Source organism: Typopeltis vanoorti, chromosome 1 (genome assembly GCF_054136105.1).
Source record: "Typopeltis vanoorti isolate ZY-2024b chromosome 1, IOZ_Tvanoo_1.0, whole genome shotgun sequence".
NCBI classification, from domain to species: Eukaryota; Metazoa; Arthropoda; class Arachnida; order Uropygi; family Thelyphonidae; genus Typopeltis; species Typopeltis vanoorti.
Window position 1 is genome coordinate 63,118,656 of NC_143549.1, and position 19,778 is coordinate 63,138,433.

General features: G+C 35.6%; 1 protein-coding gene across 1 annotated transcript in view; it reads left to right on the top strand.

Moving 5' to 3' along the window:
• Positions 1-19,778, top strand: part of LOC150110033 (uncharacterized) — a 181,307-nt gene that overhangs the window by 113,014 nt on the left and 48,515 nt on the right. The window lies entirely within an intron of this gene.

The window sequence follows — 19,778 nt, forward strand, 5'->3', positions numbered from 1 at the left end:
TACTACATGAAAAAATTACATCATCACTAACTTCCTATCTACAATTTTCCTCCAAATCAGTCTGTTACTTGTCAAGACTCCAACATTATCAGATCTTATATTTCTATCGTCTAAGGCACTTTGTACCGTATCAATCCACCTATATCTTGGTCTTCCTCTGGGTCGTTTTCCTGCCAACCTGGCAGAGAACACTTGTTTTGCTAATCTTTCCTCTCCCATTCTATTTAAGTGACCATACCATCTGAGATTAGCTCTGCTAACGCATTCCTGGATGCTGACAATGTCAAGTTCTTTCCTAATATCCTCATTTTTAATAAAATATTGCCATTGATGCCATCTGTTCACACCTCTAATCTTTCTCAGGACTCTCATATCTGCGGTCTCTAGTCTTTGGTCAAGTGTTTTACTTCTGACCCAGCTCTCAGATCCATAAGTTAAAATTGGTTTGAACACAGTCTTGTATACAGCTAATTTAGTGTTCCGACTAATTTCTTTCTTATTCCATATAAATTTATTCAATTGACTTCCCACGATACCAGCTTTGCTGATTCTGTTGTCTATTTCTATATTTAGTTTACCATCTTCAGTAAAAATTGTGCCTAAGTAGCTGAAATGTTTTACTTGTTCCACCGGTTCTCCATTCACAACACAGTTGACATTTTCAATGATTCTGCCTATTTTCATTGTCTTTGTCTTTTTATTGCTGACCTTCATACCATATCTATTACAACAGCTATTCAATTTAGTCAGAGAATCTTGCAGACTTGTAGCGGATTTATTTAGAAGTATAACATCATCCGCATAAAGCAAAGAGCTGACATTAACATCTCCAATTTTGATATCAGGTTTAATACCACATTCCTTCACAATGTGATCCATATAGATAATGAATAACAGAGGGGATAATGTACATCCTTGTCTCACACCAGATTTAACATTAAACCATCTTCCTGTACTTCCTTCAATTCTAACTGCTGACTCACAACTCAAATAAAGACTAAGTATTGCTTGATATAATGCCCCATTGACACCATATAACTGCAGCGTATTGAATAGCTTCTCTCTTGGCACCTTGTCATATGCCTTTTCCAGATCGACAATTTGTCGTAAAGTGAAGATCTGATCCTGACAGCCTCTATTTGGCCTGAATCCAGCTTGTTCTTCACCAAGCTTTTCTTCCACAATTCTTCTCAACCGTTTCTCAAGTATACTTGCATAGATCTTGCCAGGAACACTCAGTAGGGAAATACCTCTGTAATTCTCACATTCAGTTTTATTTCCCTTTTTATATATGGGTACTATGAGAGCTCTACTCCAATCATCGGGAATTCGTCCCTCTGTCCAGGCTTTCTGAACTATGCAGTGCAGCCACTGTAAGACTCTTATACCACCATACTTCAGCATTTCTGGTCGAATATCATCTACTCCTGCTGCCTTTCCACATTTCAAGCCTTTGATGGCTTTTTCTACTTCAAGTATGGATATGTATTCCTGACTGCATGCCTGGTCAGTGTTTTTTATCACTGTGCTGTCATCACTACTTGTTTCATTTAGCAGTTTTTCAAAGTAATTACTCCATACTTCAAGGATATCTTTTTCTCCTGTTTTCATTTCACCTTTATCATCTCTAATTCCTTTTACAGCACTCTTTCCTCCATTCCTAAGCTTCTTCAACAACCTCCAGAATATTTTGCCACCTTCTTGATATTTATTTTCTATATTCTTGCCAAAGTCCTCCCATGACTTTTGTTTAGCTAGTTTCACACACTGTTTAGCTTTCTTACATTTGTCTCTGTATTCTGTAAGAGTAAAAGCTGACTTATTTGCCAGGAACTTTTGATATGCTTTCTTCTTTTCCTTCACTGCCTCTTTAACTTCCTGTGTCCACCAGGGAGTTCTGATTTTTTTTATCCTTGCACACAACCTCACCACATGCCTCTCTGGCAGAATCAATCAATGTTTCCTTCAGAGTTTGCCACTGAATCTCCAAGGCTTGATTCCTGTTCTCAAACTCTTTCATTTTCTTTTCAATAATATTTCTGTATTTTAGTCTACAGTTCACATCTGAGAGCTGCTCAACTTTTATTCGCTTTAAAACTTTCTTACATGTTATTCTTTTCAATATGAAATTCAATTTTATCCTGCTCAAGACTAAATAGTGATCACTTCCAATTTCAAATCCTCTGTACACTCTGGTGTCCTGCACCAGGGAGAAAACATCACTATCAACAATAACATAGTCAATGAGACTTTTCTTATTCCTAGCCTCTTCTCTCCATGTGAATTTGTGCACATTTTTATGTTGGAACATGGTGTTAGTAATAACCAGTCCATGTCCTGAGCAGAAATCCAACAGATATTTGCCATTATTATTAGCTTTGCTCTTTTCTCCAAATTTTCCCAAAATATTTTTGTATGTCTCACAATCATTTCCTACTCTACTATTTAGATCCCCAACAAGGACCAACTTTTCCTTTTTCATTGTGTCAGTTGCTTTTTCTAAAGCCTCAAAAAATTCCTCCACTTCTACCTTAGTAGAACCTTCTGTGGGACCATAGGCACAAATAAGTCTCATTGTCCAGTTCCCCATTCTCATATTTGCCCACATTACTCTACTTGAGACTGACTGCCATTCAAGAAGATTAGCCTCGTATTTTGTGTTGAATACTATGGCTACTCCTTCCTTTCCTTGATTGTCATTGCCTGAATATAACATTTTGTATTTATTGCTCAGAAAGATCTCACCAGTTTTGGTCTTTTTTGTTTCAGTCACCCCTATTATGTCGATCTGGTACTTATCTAATTCCTCAGCTAGCTCCATTTCTTTGCCATTCAGGCTTCTTACGATAGTACCGATCTTTAACTTTGGTGATGTTGAGTTGGGGTTTGTTTTCAGATTTGTTCCAGTAGCTGACTTTTCGCTGTTCACCCTGGTTCCCTGGCGAAAACAACGGGGGCCTTGTTTAACCGGGCGACGCCCCAGCCGGCATGAAATTTTGTCATGTTGTACCATCATTTTTTATTTTGGTTTAACCAATAAGAATACAATTTGGTCGGCTAAATCCCAAATTGCCAGCCCATCCTCGTTCGTTCAGTATCAAAGTAGATACCCAACAGGGTGCACCACGAGAAGGTGAGGATTGGACATTAGGTCAGAAGCCCTGGTCGGTTCTCCGCATTCCTTTAAAGGCTATGTGGAGGTCTCCTCTCAGTTATACAGCTTTGACCCTTAAGCACCCCTGTACAATATACATAATTATAAATTTAAAAGATCATAAAAATAAATTATGAAGATGATAAAAAGATTAGAATGGTTAAAGAATACTGTTAATAAATATATGGCTGACATACGACCAGATCGACTTACGACCTGTCAGCCAGAACGGAAGTCAGTCGTAAGTGGACGACCAAGTGTACATTAAAATTTGTTAAAACTTAATTCAATACTAAGCTGAAGCAATACTAATAAAACCCAAATGATAGGTTATAAAATTCTGTGTGGGAAGGGTGATTATGCTGCCACAAAAGACTCCACACATATGGTAAAAGGATATCCTCTCAAGTGTTAACAATTGACTAAAATTTCTCATCTGTCTGAGCACAATATTATGATATAATACCTTAATTAAACGCAATTAGTTTACACACGTTAACTCACGAGAGTAATATGGGTTAAACAATCCTATCGCTACAATAGTAACCACATTCAATTCTTCAAACAGCTCTGAGACAAAATATAGATGACATGCATAAGTTTCTAGACGCACGATTATTTATCTATTAACACTGACAAGCTTATTCTCTTTCTATTCTCAAATGCACTCAAGTCCTAGTTCAACTCTCTTTCAAGTCTTTCAATCGATCGGTAACTGAGCTACAATCACAGCTACATTAAGATTTGAAATAATATAAGATTTTTACCATACCGTTTGATAAGGATCTTCTCTGCTAGTCTCTGTTCTTAATCGTCTATAATTTCTGAGGACGAATTCTTCTGTAGTGGACCATATCTGAGATTTTTCGGATCAAGGTGGGCTTTCACGTCTTCAGCACATCGAGCTTCTTCCAAGGAAACACAATGGATCTGCAATTCTGTAGTCGTGAGATTCACTACACGGCACTTACTTCTCCACAGATTTTCCTTTTTTTGTTAAGAACACGGTTGATATAACATGCAGTAGTTACCTTTCTTCTCAGCTGTACGGCATCCCTCCTTTCTACAATAGGGAGTTGGGACCGAAATCCTGCTTACTTTGTTCCTTGCCATGGCAAAAGGAGAGAACTCCTGACCGTCACTCAGGAAAACCACATAAGACAACCCATGCGAAGACTGGAGAACCAAGAGAAGAGAGCCTCTGGGTTGGGGTGTCCTAACCCTTTTATACCATGACCCTACCGGCACCTTCTGCAATTAATCTCCCCCCCCGATGTCTGGATACGCTTTCTGTAACCTGACTCGTGGTGATGTCCAAATCAGGAACTTTGACCTTGGACCTTACCTTGTTTCTTGCTAACCCCTATGAGTCATATTTATTGAACTTTATCAGCTTACCAAAATTTTCTAAGAATTGACATAAACTTATAATCCCTTGTTTCAATTGTTTAACGAGCCTTTACATGCAAAATTCTTATGACCAATATTCTGTGAGTTAATTATCTTATTTTCATCATATTACAACAAATTTTCTTATATGAGTTAACAAATATTCTCAGTTGTATTTCACATTTAGATGCAAGTATATTTTTCCTTTTCGTTAAAGGTTCCTACTTGTTAAATTGTGATCAAAATAAATTCTTTTAGTAACCTTATTAATCACAAACTTTAACAGTATTAACTAGAGCCGATAAAGGAAGTGCCACTGTTATTTTAAACCGAACCACTTGTGTAGAAAAAATGAATCTGCTAGTCTCGGACAATAACACATACCAACTTGTTAGCTACAACCCAACCAATGGAATAAAAAAGAAAACAGGGAAACTACTTAAGTCAATTACACATGGCCCGAAGATATGGTCAAAAAACTATTTCTGCACTCTGCTCGTTCCACAAGAATTTATGGGCTACTGAAAATACGCAAAAAAAAAAAAACACACCACTCCGGCCTATAGTTGAAGGGATAGATAGCCCGAATTATCACTTAACCAAGAAATTTGAGGACACTCAAGGAGTTGGTAGGTCATTCCCCTCCTATATTAAAAACACACAACACTTCATAAAGATCATCAAAGACATTACATTAGAAAAAGATGATTTATTAGTCAGTTTTGACGTCTCTGCCCTCTTTACGAATGTCCCATTGATTGGGACATTCGTAACGAGAATTTGTTCTCTCCATATCTGGAGGGAACAAATTCCCTCCAGATATTATGGTGCTCTTTGCACATGTATTGTGTTCTGGTTATTTTGTATGGCAAAATGCTTTCTACCTATAAAAAGAAGGCACAGCCATGCACTCACCATTATCCCCCCACCCACTGCTAACTTTTATGTGGAACATTTTGAGCAACTTGCTTTAGGTTCCTCTTCTTTAAAACCCAAAGTCTGGCTTAGATACGTTGACAATGTTTTTGCGATCTGGTTCCATGGCTGCTAGACACATTCCTTAGCCACCTAAACAAACAACACAAATGCATGCAGTTCACAATTGAGATTGAAAAAACAGAACACACTTCCGTTTCTAGATAGACTTGTCACACATCTTCCTTCTGGCAATCTTTCTTCACTGTTTACCGGAAACCAATATATACTGACCAATATATACACAAACTCCTACCAACACAAAAACTAGGTGTCATTAATACTCTTAAAAAAACAGGGCTCTGAAGATCTGCTCCAGTGAACAGGCACTGAAAGATGAATTTAAAGTTATCAGCAATACTTTTCAAAAAAAATGGGTACAGCCAAAATGCTATTAACAAAATTTTCTGCAAGTCCTCAATAAAAAACAAAGATAAACCAGACTACAATAAAACTATAACCATTCCTTACATTAAAGGAACATCAGATGAAATAAACAGAATACTACAACCTCAAAGCCACCTTTAAACCTCCTGCAAAATTAAAAAAGCTTACTCAACTCATCCAAAGACCCACTCCCTCTGCTGGCCCATCCTGGAGTATAATATATTTATTGTACCTGTAACATACCATATATAGGAGAAACGGGACGCACAATTCCTGTCAGACAAAAAGAACATAAACGACACATTAAATATAATAATTATGTTGAAGCTGACCTTTCTGATCATAGTCTGAATACCTTACATAGAATTGATGGAAAAGCACTAGTTGTCTACATCATACCAGAACATGGTATGAATGCAAATTTAAGGAAGCCTGTGAGATTATTACCAACCACCCCAATCTGAACAATAATGATGGTCTAAAAATCCCAAACATGTGGATGGCATATATTTGACCCACAGAACCTTCTTCTCTAAGAGCAACTATAAACAGGACTGTAGAAAATCCAGGATCCTAAATCAAAAATAACAATTGTAATGCTAAAAATAGGACATCATTGTTACTGAAAGAAAACCAAATGCAAGAAAGAATGTTTATTCATGTTATCATAAATAGAATTTAGCTTGATGTAATTTATAAATAATTTTTTTTTTTTTTTCACTAGAGGTTATGCCAGTAGAATAACTTGTGATCAATTCATTATTTCTTTAGTTTACTGTGTAATGCAACTTAGCTTGTCCTGGATATTTGTATATGCTCCAGATGATGATCTTAATATGAAGATCGAAACGTCGGGATATTAAAAGAGTTATTTATAACACGGTTGTAAAGTCCATAATTTCTAAAATGAATGCTGATCACCGTGTAGCACTAAAAGAAAGGAATATTATAGATGTCTGTAGTAATTACTTTGAGCACAAATAAAAATACAATGGGAAAACAGCAAAGTACAAAATAAATCCCTTCAGGCATATATAAAAGTTTTGGGAAAATTTGGAGAAAAGGAGAAGGCTAATAATAATAATGGTAAGTATCTGCTGGATTTCAGTAAAGGATGGATTAGTCATTACTAACTCCATCTTCCAACATAAAGGTGTGCACAAATTGCCATGGAAAGAAGACACAAAAAATAAGAAAATCATCATTAACTGTTATTGTTGATAGCCGTTGCTTAATGCTTGTTTGGGATACAAGAGAAATACAGAGGTTTTGAAATTGTGTGTGATCAGCACTTAACAGAATAAAAATGAATTGCACTGAAAAGAAAAATATATAAGAAATTATTAAAATTGAGAAGCTTTTACAGCTGAACTATAGACTCAACTGAAGAAAACATTGATTCAGCTGACAAAGTATGCAGTGAAGGATAGAAAAATAATAACACTGTGGTGTACACAAAAAGTTAAAGAAGTCCTGGAAAATAGAAAAGCATATAACTTTTCCTAGCAGATAACTTTGCAAATGCCCTAAAAGAATATAGAGAAAAATGTAAGATTGCTGAGCTGTGTGCTTAAAAAAATCATGGAAGGACTGTCGTAAGAATATAGGAGATAAATATCAGGAGGCTGTTGAAAAAGCTCAGAAATTGAGATATAGTATTGTAAAAGAAATCAAAGGTAATCAAGGTGACAAGAAAATTGCAGATAAATATATTTTAGATGTCTGGAGTAATTGCTTTGAGGACTGTTAAATGAAATGAGCAGTGACAGAACTGAAAAATGTTCAAGAGGAATGCAAACAGGAGTACCTATTGCAAAAATAATCATAATTTAGAATTATCTTTTCACAATTGTTTCTGTATATTAGAATTTTATTAGTTTTGATTTCATAACATACATGATAGGCACTTGCAATGTGTCTAATGAGAAATTTATATTTATGTTAAAATGTAAAGTTTGAGATTTTTTGCACTTACCAAATATCAGATTATTATAATTTCCATGGTTTCTTATTGTAATTCACAATTGTTAAGTTTACTGTGATATCTGAAGTTCATTGTAAAGACATTCTCTTTTTGCTAATGATGATAACGTGTCAACCATTACTGACTTCTTGCTTGCTACTTAGTTGAACAAATACATATGCTCACCAAAGAGGTTGATGGATGATTGACAACTGGCAGAGAGAGAGAGAGAGAGAGAGAGAGCATTTGGTACTCAGGTAATGAAGAAACAGGAAAGAGAGAATGGAAGTTTGAGAACACAGACCCATACAATTTTTTTTTTTTTTCTATTTGGAAGTTTTTGAAAACGTGACAGTAGGAATAAATTAATATAGTATTTTGACAGGAAATCTTAGCAAAGTGTATCCTAGACTGGAAAAGTGAGACTGTCAACAGTGAATAGAAGTAAAAGGAGACATTGAATCGATGTTCTTTTCAGTGTTCAAAGAATTGCTAAATGGCAAGTTTCATCATCTGTCTCAATGATATCAGTTATTTTCTTGGAACCAGTGATGGAATTAGAGATCTGAAACAGTAAAGTTGCTTTTATGAAATAGTCCAATGTGATACATTTTCTTTATGAAATAGTGAAAGAAACTTCTCTGGTATTAAAAAAAAAAAAAGTGCTCTACACTTTTGTAATTAAATTACCTGAGGCAAAAATAGTTATACTCAGTGAAATGGTGAGGATGAATTGAAACAATATATGCTAAATAAGTAAACACTAAATAATTCTAAATAATTAAGAAATCTTATATTTTGAGATGAGGTCTGATAAAGAACTGACTGACTGATGAACATTTATTGTTTTTCTAGAATTTGTTGTAAAACAATGTTCGATGTAGCAGACTAATTAAGTATGTTATTGTATGGGTCTGTGTGCCTAAATGGAGTCCAAAGCCTCGTTGTAGGAGACACAAACAATCCATACAACCTGTCATACCTCTCTTTGAACCCATTAACAGACAAGCACTAACAACTGACTCTGGCAATCCATACCACTCATTCACAGCTCTCCAATTGATGAATTGAAACAATATATGCTAAATAAGTAAACACTAAATAATTCTAAATAATTAAGAAATCTTATATTTTGAGATGAGGTCTGATAAAGAACTGACTGACTGATGAACATTTATTGTTTTTCTAGAATTTGTTGTAAAACAATGTTCAATGTAGCAGACTAATTAAGTACGTTATTGTATGGGTCTGTGTGCCTAAATGGAGTCCAAAGCCTCGTTGTAGGAGACACAAACAATCCATAAAACCTGTCATACCACTCATTCACAGCTCTCCAAGCAAAACAAAACCTAGTCCTCTCAGTCCTACTAACCACACTCTTATTCAACTTCTAGGAATAACTCCTTGTTCTGGCTCCTCCAGCCAGGTATTGAACTATTTTCTCTGCATCAATCTTATAAAATACTTTAAGCAACTTAAATGTTTCTATCATATCTTCTCTTTTTCTCTTATCAACAATTCTGCAATCCACACACCCTTAATCTATCTTCATAAGGAACATGAAGATAGATTGAAGATAGATTTCACAGACCACTCTCTTCTGAATCTTCTCCACCACTTTCTCATACCCAGGAAACCAAGGAGACCAAACTTCAGCACAGTAGTTCAGATATGGATGTATCATGGCCTTATAAAGAGAAATAACTTCCGTATCTCTACCACAGGGGTGCTTAAGGGTCTAAGCTATATAACTGAGAGGAGACCTCCACATAGCCTTTAAAGGAATGCTGAGAACTGACCAGGGCTTCTGACCTATGTCCAGTCCTCACCTTCTGCATATGACAAGGTGCCAACAGAGAAGTTAATACGCTACAGTTATATGCTGTCAATGGGGCATTGTATCGAGCAATACTTAGTCTTTATTTGAATTATAAGTCAATGCCTAGAATTGAAGGAAGTAGAGGAAAATGGTTTAATGTTAAATCTGGTGAGACAAGGATGTACATTATCACATCTGTTATTCATTATCTATATGGATCACATTATGAAGTAAAGTGGTATTAAACATGATATCAAAATTGGAGATGTTAATGTCAGCTCTTTGGTCTATGCCAATGATGTTATACTTCTAAATAAATCCGCTACAAGTCTGCAAGATTCCCTGACTAAATTGAATGACTATTGTAATAGATATGGTATGAAGGTCAGTAATAAAAAGACAAAGAGAATGAAAATTGGGAGAATTGTTGAAAATGTCAACTGCGTTGTGAACGGAGAACCTGTGGAACAAGTAGAACATTTCAGCTACTTAGGCACGATTTTTAGTGAAGATGGTAAATTAAATATGTTAACAGACAACAGAATCAACAAAGCTGGTGTGGTAGGAAGTCAGTTGAATAAATTCATATGGAATAAGAGAGAAATTAGTCGGAACACTAAATTAGCTGTATACAAGACAGTATTCAAACCAGTTTTAACTTATGGATCTGAGAGCTGGGTCAGAAGTAAAACACTTGACCAAAGACTAGAGACTGCCGATATGAGAGTCCTGAGAAAGATTAGAGGCGTGACCAGATCATCAATGGCAATATCATATTAAAAATGAGGATATTAGGAAAGAACTTGACATTGTCAGCATCCAGGAATGTGTTAGCTGAACAATTTCTCATGTGGTATAGTCACTTAAATAGAATGAGCAAGGAAAGACTAGCAAAACTAGTTTCTCTGCCAGGTTGGCAGGAAAACGAGCTAGAGGAAGAAAAGGATATAGGTGGATTGATACTGTACAAAGTGCCTTAGACGATAGAAATATAACTGATTTGGAGGAAAATTGTAGATACGAAGTTAGTAATGATATAAATTTTTCATGTAGTACTATCATATCCTGTACACCCCTTGAGGGTACATGGTAGGAATTTGATGATGATCTCTACTTGTTGATGTGTTCTTCGATAGCCAAGTAATCTTATGGGCTGCCTTTGCAACTTTAGCAATCTGTCATCAAAATTTTAACTCTCTGTCTGCCAACATCCCTAAATCTTTAGCTTCATCTATAAATTAAAGATGCCAAGAAGTTATATTCTTGGTTTAATCCTTTATCCAAGTGTAAGCAAACAAAGTTTGCACGTGAAGTAACTTCATCACTGGAACTCGTCATCCCATCAACCCGGAATCCCATCACTTGCCTTTGTATCCCATAATGCAAAACACATATTTATAGACATATATAATGCTTTGCATTATGGGAAGGGTCACTACTCAGACCAGTTACGACCTTTATTGAGGTCTCAGCTGTTGGTGGCAGGCCCAGAAGTGATGCCAAGGTTGGAGTAACTATGAAGTTATATTTTCATATACAAATTGCCAAAAGATGTACCACACCTTGTTATTAAATTACTCTGGTTAATCCCGAGTATCTCTATCTTCACCTATTTCCTAGAGTACTAGAGTACAGTGTCATCAATGTGATAGCTTGTAATCTCTTTATTCCAAAATGCACAACTTTACATTTTTCCACATTAAACTGACACCTGTTATGTTTTTCCCATACTGATAGCCTATTTAAGTTGTCCTGCACGCTCTCCACATTGGCTTGATTAATTATTACTCTACCCATGTTGAATTGGATTTAAATGGTATTGATGCGAACACAGATTGATAAGAAAATAACTATTTATTAACTTAAAAGCTAATATTTCGCTGGTATTATATCCAGCATCTTCACACAAGACAGAGCACACGAAACAGCTTGTTACAAATGCGAGACAACTGCAATTCGGTGTAACAGTGGAGCTAGTATAAGTAATTGCAGCATGCAACACAATACTGGTTAGACATATGGTGCCATCTAAGTTATATATATTAAAAAAGAAAAAAACAGTAGTCCAAAGTTTTGAAAAAATATAGTAATCCAAATAGTAGCCCTTGAAAGTTTTGGAAAAAATAAAATTAAAGTAAATAAATATTAATTTAGTCTTAGGATGACTGTCTCCCAAATCTTTGGTAGATTTATACAGCCATACTTGTTAAGGTTTGGAGTATGTTTTAAGGCTTCTGTTGATTCCAGGAACAACCTCTCTGACTTGTAGAAGCTTCTGTGCAGTACTTTTGTTTTTTTCCAATTGATCCTGTGTGCTGGGGTACCCAAAGCATGGTCTGCCAGACTTGCCATAGCGAAAGTGCCGGATATATTTTTTGTGTTCACTGAGGTGGATGTCCACAGTTCTTCCTGTCTGTCCGTAGTAGGCTCGATGACAAGAACAGGACACTTCATAGCCTCCTGGATGTGATAAAGGAGTGAATCTGTCCTTAGGTGAACGGATGAGAGTTGCCAATTTCACATAAGGTTTAAATACAGTGCGCAGTTGGTATTTGCTAAGCACCCTGGATATCGTTTCAGATGTGCCTTTAATGTATGGGATGGTGATAGTTTTGTTGTAGTCTTCTGTGGTAGATAGTGGGCGGATTTCTGGGTAGCATTTAGTATTTTATCTACCTTATGGGGATTATAGCCATTGGTTAGGAAGGTATGGTGCAGGTGAGTAAGTTCAGCCATGAGAGCAATGTCATTGGAACAGATTGTTCTAGCTGTATGGGTTAGTGTTTTTAAGATACCATATTGTTGAGAGCGGTGATGGTGTGATTGTTTGTGTAAATATCTCCCTGTATGTGTGGGTTTTCTATAAACCAAAAATGATAAGAAACCTCCTGAAGACGTGTTAGTGCGTCCCAGAAGGGCAGGCAGTCATTGGCTTCTAGTTCCATTGTAAAGTGGATTTTAGGGTGCTGGCTATTTAGATGCACTAAAAATATATTCAATGGATCTGGGTCATGTGGCCAAATAGCAAACACATCGTCAACATAGCATAGCCAGAGACTAGGGTTTGAGAGTGGCTGTGTTGATAGCTAGCTTTTCCGGATGTTCTATGTAGACGTTGGCTAAGGGGGGGGGGATCCCATAGCTTTCCCATCTAATTGTTTGTATATTTTCCCTTTCCATGTAAAATAACCTGCCTGTACTGTGAATTTAAATAGCTGAAATATATCAGGGGGTAAAATGTGAATTTAGTAAGTTAAGTTTCAGTCAAAGGTACATTAGTGAATAGTGAGGTGATATCAAAACTCACCATTAGGTCTGAACTATTTAAGGTGTGGTTTTCTAAAATACTTCTTAGGTGGGTAGAATTTTTAACAAAAGAGGGAGAATTGTGTGTGCAAGTGGCTAGTAGTTTGGCTAAATGTTTAGCTAGTTTATATGTAGGACTGCTTATACTATCTACAATAGGGCGTAAAGGTGTAACTTATTTGTGGATTTTTGGAGCTTCGTATATTCTGGATGTTTTAACACGAAAGGGTTTGAGTTTGTTGACTGTTTCTTTTGGCCAGGAAGTGACTTTGTTCAATAACTTGCACACCTTATTCTTTTGTGAGTTGGTGGGATTTCGATCTACGATTTGATATGTTGACCAGTCTTGGAGAAGTGTGTGCATTTTGCTTTCATATTCTGTTGTATCCATTACTACAGTTGCATTTCCTTTGTCTGATTTGGTTATTGTAATGTGGTTAGTATTATGTAGCTCTTTTAGAGCCATTATTTCTTTATGCGAAATATTATTTTTGGGAGGCTTAGAATGGATTAGGATATTGGTCACGTCTAACCTAATATTATTGGCTATTGTTGGAGGCAGGTCGTATATTCCATGTTCAAAGGAAGCTATTATTTTGGTTTTTGGAACTTCTTTAGGAGTAACGGCAAAATTGTGTCCACGACTTAATGCACTTGTGGCTTCTTTAATTAAGGTTAACGATGATAAGTTCACAACGACGCCATCTGGATGTAATTGCGGCCGCTGCATAGCACTGTGTTTCTGGAGGAATTCAAATTTCTTCTGGTGCCAGTTTTTAACTTTAGTGAACTCTTTATTGGCTGTAGAGTCAAAGGTTCTTTCCAGGATATCCCATAGCTCTGGGTTTAAAATGTCAGAAAGTATATCGTGTAGTGCTCTGATGGAAGAATTTATTTTTGAAAGTTCTCGGTGAGTAGCGTATATCTGTTCCCAGGTGCCGAGATACCAATTTGATACCAAACTGTATAAAAATTAAGAACAAGTTTCACTTGGCCAAAGCCCAACGTATTTATAAATGAGCGAGTTTAGTGCTATTACGGGAACAGATATATGCTACTCGCCAAGAACTTTCAAAAATAAATTCTTCCATCAGAGAACTGCGTGATACACTTTCTGACATTTTGAACCTGGAGCTATTGGATATCCTGGAGAGAATCTCCGACTCTACAGCCAATAAAGAATTCACTAAAGTTAAAAACCGGCACCAGAAGAAATTTGAATTCCTCCAGAAACACAGTGCTACGTAGCGGCCGCAATTACAACAAGATGGCATCTTTGTGAACTTATCATCGTTAATCTTAACTAAAGAAGCCAAGAATGCATTAAGTCGTGGGCACAATTTTGCAGTTACTCCTAAAGAAGTTCCAAAAACCAAAATAATGGCTTCTGTTGAATGTGTGGAATATACGACCTGCCTCCAACAATAGCCAATAATATTAGGTTAGATGTAGCCAATATCCTAATCCATTCTAAGCCTCCCAAAAATAATATCCCACATAAAGAAATAATGGCTCTAAAAGAGCTATGCAATAATAATCACATTGCAATCACCAAATCAGACAAAGGAAATGTAACTATAGTAATGGATACAATAGAATATTAAAGCAAAATGCACACACTTCCCTAAGACCAGTCAACATATCAAATCATAGATCAAAATCCCACCAACTCACAAAAGAATAAGGTGTGCGAGTTATTGAACAAAGTCACTTCCTGGCCAAAAGAAACAGTCAACAAACTCAAACCCCTGTTAAAACACCCAGAATATACGAACCTCCAAAAATCCACAAACAAGGTACACCTTTACACTCTATTGTGGATAGTATAAACCAGTGGTCTCCAAATGTTTCGCCGTGAGGGGCCACATTGGGTACTTCAGCACTGTTCAGCAGGCCGTAGTAAAAAAAAAAACTTTAGAACTACATATGAGTTTTATTGGAAGCAGATAAAAACTAATTCCAGCGTGTGCGAGATTAAATTCTCATTTTTATCACAAATTATAATAAAACCATTAATGTGAATGATGTAACTGGTTTGTGTTTTTAAAATCTTATTAAAACTCAGGTTCAAATTTTGAAGTGCTAATTACAAGTAGCGATTTCAAATGTTCATCAGATAAATTTGCCCTGTATTTTGACTTGATATATTTCATTAGGGAAAAAGTTTGTTCGCAAAGATACGTTGTCCCAAAAATTGAGATAAATTTACAAGCAAATTTCTTCAAATTTGCTTCTAAAATTTTGTAAAATTCAATTTTTTTTTTTTTTTCGTTAATCCATTTTAACCAACCTTTTACAATCAGAAAGACTGTAATGTGGATTACAGTTACTTTTTGCCATTCGGGAATATATTTTGAACACAATTTTAAAGTATTTGATATCTATCAACACCCCGTGTTTTTTTTTTGCAGATTCTTATTGAAAAATTAGTCCAATTGGCAGGCCGGATAAAATCATATTGCAGGCCATAGTTTGGAGATCCCTGGTATAAACAGTCCTACATATAAACTAGCTAAACATTTAGCCAAACTACCCACTTGCACAAACAATTCTCCTTCTTTTGTTAAAAATTCTACCCACCTGAAAAGTATTTTAGAAAACCACACCTTAAATAGTTCAGACCTAATGGTGAGTTTTGATATCACCTCACTATTCACTAATGTACCTTTGACTGAAACTTAACTTACTAAATTCACAAGTTCCCCCCTGATATATTTCAGCTATTTAAATTCACAGTACAGGCAGTTTATTTTACATGGAAAGGGAAAATATACAAACAATTAGATGGGAAAGCTATGGGATCCCCCCCCCTTAGCCAACGTCTACATAGAACATCTGGAAAAACTAGCTATCAACACAGCCACTCTCAAACCCTAGTCTCTGACTATGCTATGTTGACGATGTGTTTGCTATTTGGCCACATGACCCAGACCCATTGAATATATTTTTAGTGCATCTAAATAGCCAGCACCCTAAAATCCACTTTATAATGGAACTAGAAGCCAATGACTGCCTGCCCTTCTGGGACGCACTAACACGTCTTCAGGAGGTTTCTTATCATTTTTGGTTTATAGAAAACCCACACATACAGGGAGATATTTACACAAACAATCACACCATCACCGCTCTCAACAATATGGTATCTTAAAAACACTAACCCATACAGCTAGAACAATCTGTTCCAATGACATTGCTCTCATGGCTGAACTTACTCACCTGCACCATACCTTCCTAACCAATGGCTATAATCCCCATAAGGTAGATAAAATACTAAATGCTACCCAGAAATCTGCCCACTATCTACCACAGAAGTCTACAACAAAACTATCACCATCCCGTACATTAAAGGCACATCTGAAACGATATCTAGGGTGCTTAGCAAATACCACCTGCGCACTGTATTTAAACCTTATGTGAAATTGGCAACTCTCATCCGTTCACCTAAGGACAGATTCACTCCTTTATCACATCCAGGAGGCTATGAAGTGTCCCGTTCTTGTCATCAAGCCTACTACGGACAGACAGGAAGAACTGTGGACATCCACCTCAGTGAACACAAAAAATATATCCGGCACTTTCGCTATGGCAAGTCTGGCAGACCATGCTTTGGGTACCCCAGCACACAGGATCAATTGGAAAAAAACAAAAGTGCTGCACAGAAGCTTCTACAAGTCAGAGAGGTTGTTCCTGGAATCAACAGAAGCCTTAAAACATACTCCAAACCTTAACAAGTATGGCTGTATAAATCTACCAAAGATTTGGGAGACAGTCATCCTAAGACTAAATTAATATTTATTTACTTTAATTTTATTTTTTTCAAAACTTTGGACTACTGTTTTATTTTTATTTTATTTTTTTTTTTAAATATATATAACTTAGATGGCACCATATGTCTAACTAGTATTGTGTTGCATGCTGCAATTACTTATACTAGCCTCACTGTTACACCGAATTGCAGTTGTCTCGCATTTGTAACAAGCTGTTTCGTGTGCTCTGTCTTGTGTGAAGATGGTGGATATAACACCAGCGAAATATTAGCTTTTAAGTTAATAGTTATTTTCTTATCAATCTGTGTTTGCATCAATACCATTTAAATTCAATTCAACATGTATGACGAACACATAAGCCTACCCACGCGTTTAAATTACTCTACCCAATTTTACATCATTATCAAACAATTGAATATTTCCTTTGAGGTTATTTCCTATATCATTTATGTACAAATTAAACAGCAGAAGTCCAAGCACACCACTGTCACCTGTTTTTGCCTCGATTCTGCATCTCCATGTGCCATGTCCATCCCCATTTGCTGTAATATTAATAACAGTTTCATGTGGTATTCTGTCAGATGCCTTTGCAAAATCCAGCTGAATGATCGTGTAGCTAATTCCTTTATCGAACTCTGCTGTTCTTCTTTTCAAGGATATTAAGCATTTTCCTGTTCGTGCTTCACTTGTATTTCCATCTTGCTGCTTGTTTTCCTCTCTCTCTGGTCTGTATCTGTCCATTTCTTTTGTTAGCTGATATCTTTCCATCCTAAATAGATGTTATTTTCATTTCATCGTAAATATCTAGTTCTTTTCTGACTTTTGTTTTCTTTTGTGAAAGTTTAAATTGTAATTTTTGGTTTATTTTTTTTTAATTCATGAACTGAGTTTTGAAGGTCATCTTTGTCTTCTAATATAATCTGATCATCTGCATCAGTTTTTTGATAAGTTTTTCTAGCCAACTGGATACCTTGTTTTATTGTTATCCCTATTTTAATAATCTGATCAATATATATATTGAATAGATTTGGAGATAAGCTACATCACTGTCTGACATCCCGATTTATTTCAATCTCTTCTGTTAATTTATTATTTAACTGTATTTTTCTATCTTTATATACACTTTGTATAGCTTGTACCAAATGTAATGGATATCCTTGTTTTTTTCATTATGTTGCATTGTTTTTCTCTGTGTATTTTATCAATAGCTTTCTCCTAATCTATCAAGACCATATGAGTCTCTAAATTAATTCCTCATTGATAACAACCTTTCTTTCAATAACTTGTTTTAACACACAAATATTGTCTATACATGATCTTCCCTATCTGGAACCTTTTTGTTCTTCTGAGAGTATATTGTTTGCAATATTTCCAACAAGTCCTTTATTCAGGATTTTACTGTCAATTTTGTAACCTGTATTTAATAACTTATTCCTCTGTAATTTCCAGAATTATCTGTCTCCTTTCTTAAATATAGATATATTCCTAACTTTTAAGAATCTGTGATGTAAGTGATCTCCACATAATTCCAAAGCTCTGTATTTATGTCCTCTAATCCATCTGATTTTCTATTTTTTGATACCATTATTGCTTCTTTTAATTTTTCCAATTTTATTGGTTCTGTATCAGCACTGATTTCTTTATTTCCTCTTATTAAGTTTGGGTAATAGCATAAATTCTTATGTTCTATCCATTGTTTCTCTTGTATTATGTTGATTTGTGCCATATCTCTTTCTTCATTGTTTAATATTTTGTAGGCTATATCTTGCCTGCCTTGCATGTCTTCTGTTTTATTAATAATCTATCCCAAGCAGGTGAGCTTTCTATATTATGATTTTACCTATATTTCTTTTGTTTTTTTGTATATCTCTTCTGTGTCCTTTGAGTGTTTTTGAAAGAATGATTGGTATTATGCCATTTGTTTTTCTTTTATTGCATTTTCTGTATCTATGTTCTAGATTTTTAATGTTTTTCTTTCCAAGTACTTCAGAGGCTGCTTTGTGGATTATCTTTATTAAAGTTTTCCATTCTTCTTCTATATCTTCACTGATTTAGGCTTCTTTTAGGTAATCTAATAATTGTGATTGATATGGCATTCTAATGCTTTCTTCTTGTATTAGATATATTTTGTATACTTGTTCTATTTCTTGTTTTTTTTTTATTTACTTAATTCTTCCATTTTGTTGGAATTTCTGTTTTAGAGACTATTAAATAATGATCTGAAAAATTTCACTTCATCTGTAAACATCTACATCTCTCATACGTGGAGCTAGGTTCTGATTAGTAATGATATAATCATTTATAGATGTTGTTCATCTACCATTCCAGGTATATTTATTTATATTCTTTTTTTGAAAAAAAATTGGTTATTTCAAAATTATTGAAAGTACAGAAGTCTTCTAATAGTTCATGACCATTGTTATCAATGAAAATTTCTCCATAAAACATTTAGGATTGGATTATTTCTAACGCTGGAATTAAGATCTCTTGCTATTAATATATAGACTTTACTAGGGGGGGGGGCTAGCGCCCCCCCCCCCCCCCCCCCCGGCACCTACGGCGCCTTACTCCCCTGTGTTCCGGACTGATGACTCGAATTTTGAAGACTCGAAGAGGGGTTCAAATCCTGTGTAATATTTTTTTTTTTTTTTTTTTCATCTGAAATTGAGTTAGCTGGTTTCATACAGAGGTGGCAAGGTTTTCCCTTTCACAAATGATTTTTTGCAAAGCAATCAAGTCATTCACAAGAATACACTGACCAGTGTCTATCCACATATATACACTGGTCTCATAGGCTTTCTCCTGCTGTAATTTCAAACATCTTCAATGACTAATACCAACCTTTCACCATATTAGCATGCCAATTTGCCTTTGATTGGAAAGTCTTAAATATTATGCCACAGATGGGATTTGTACCCCCCCCCCATTCATCACATCACTGTTATTCTAAAGACCTCACGAATGGGAGAAGTTTGTACTATTTTTGATGTTATTTTTTGTTTCTTAAAATTGTACAGA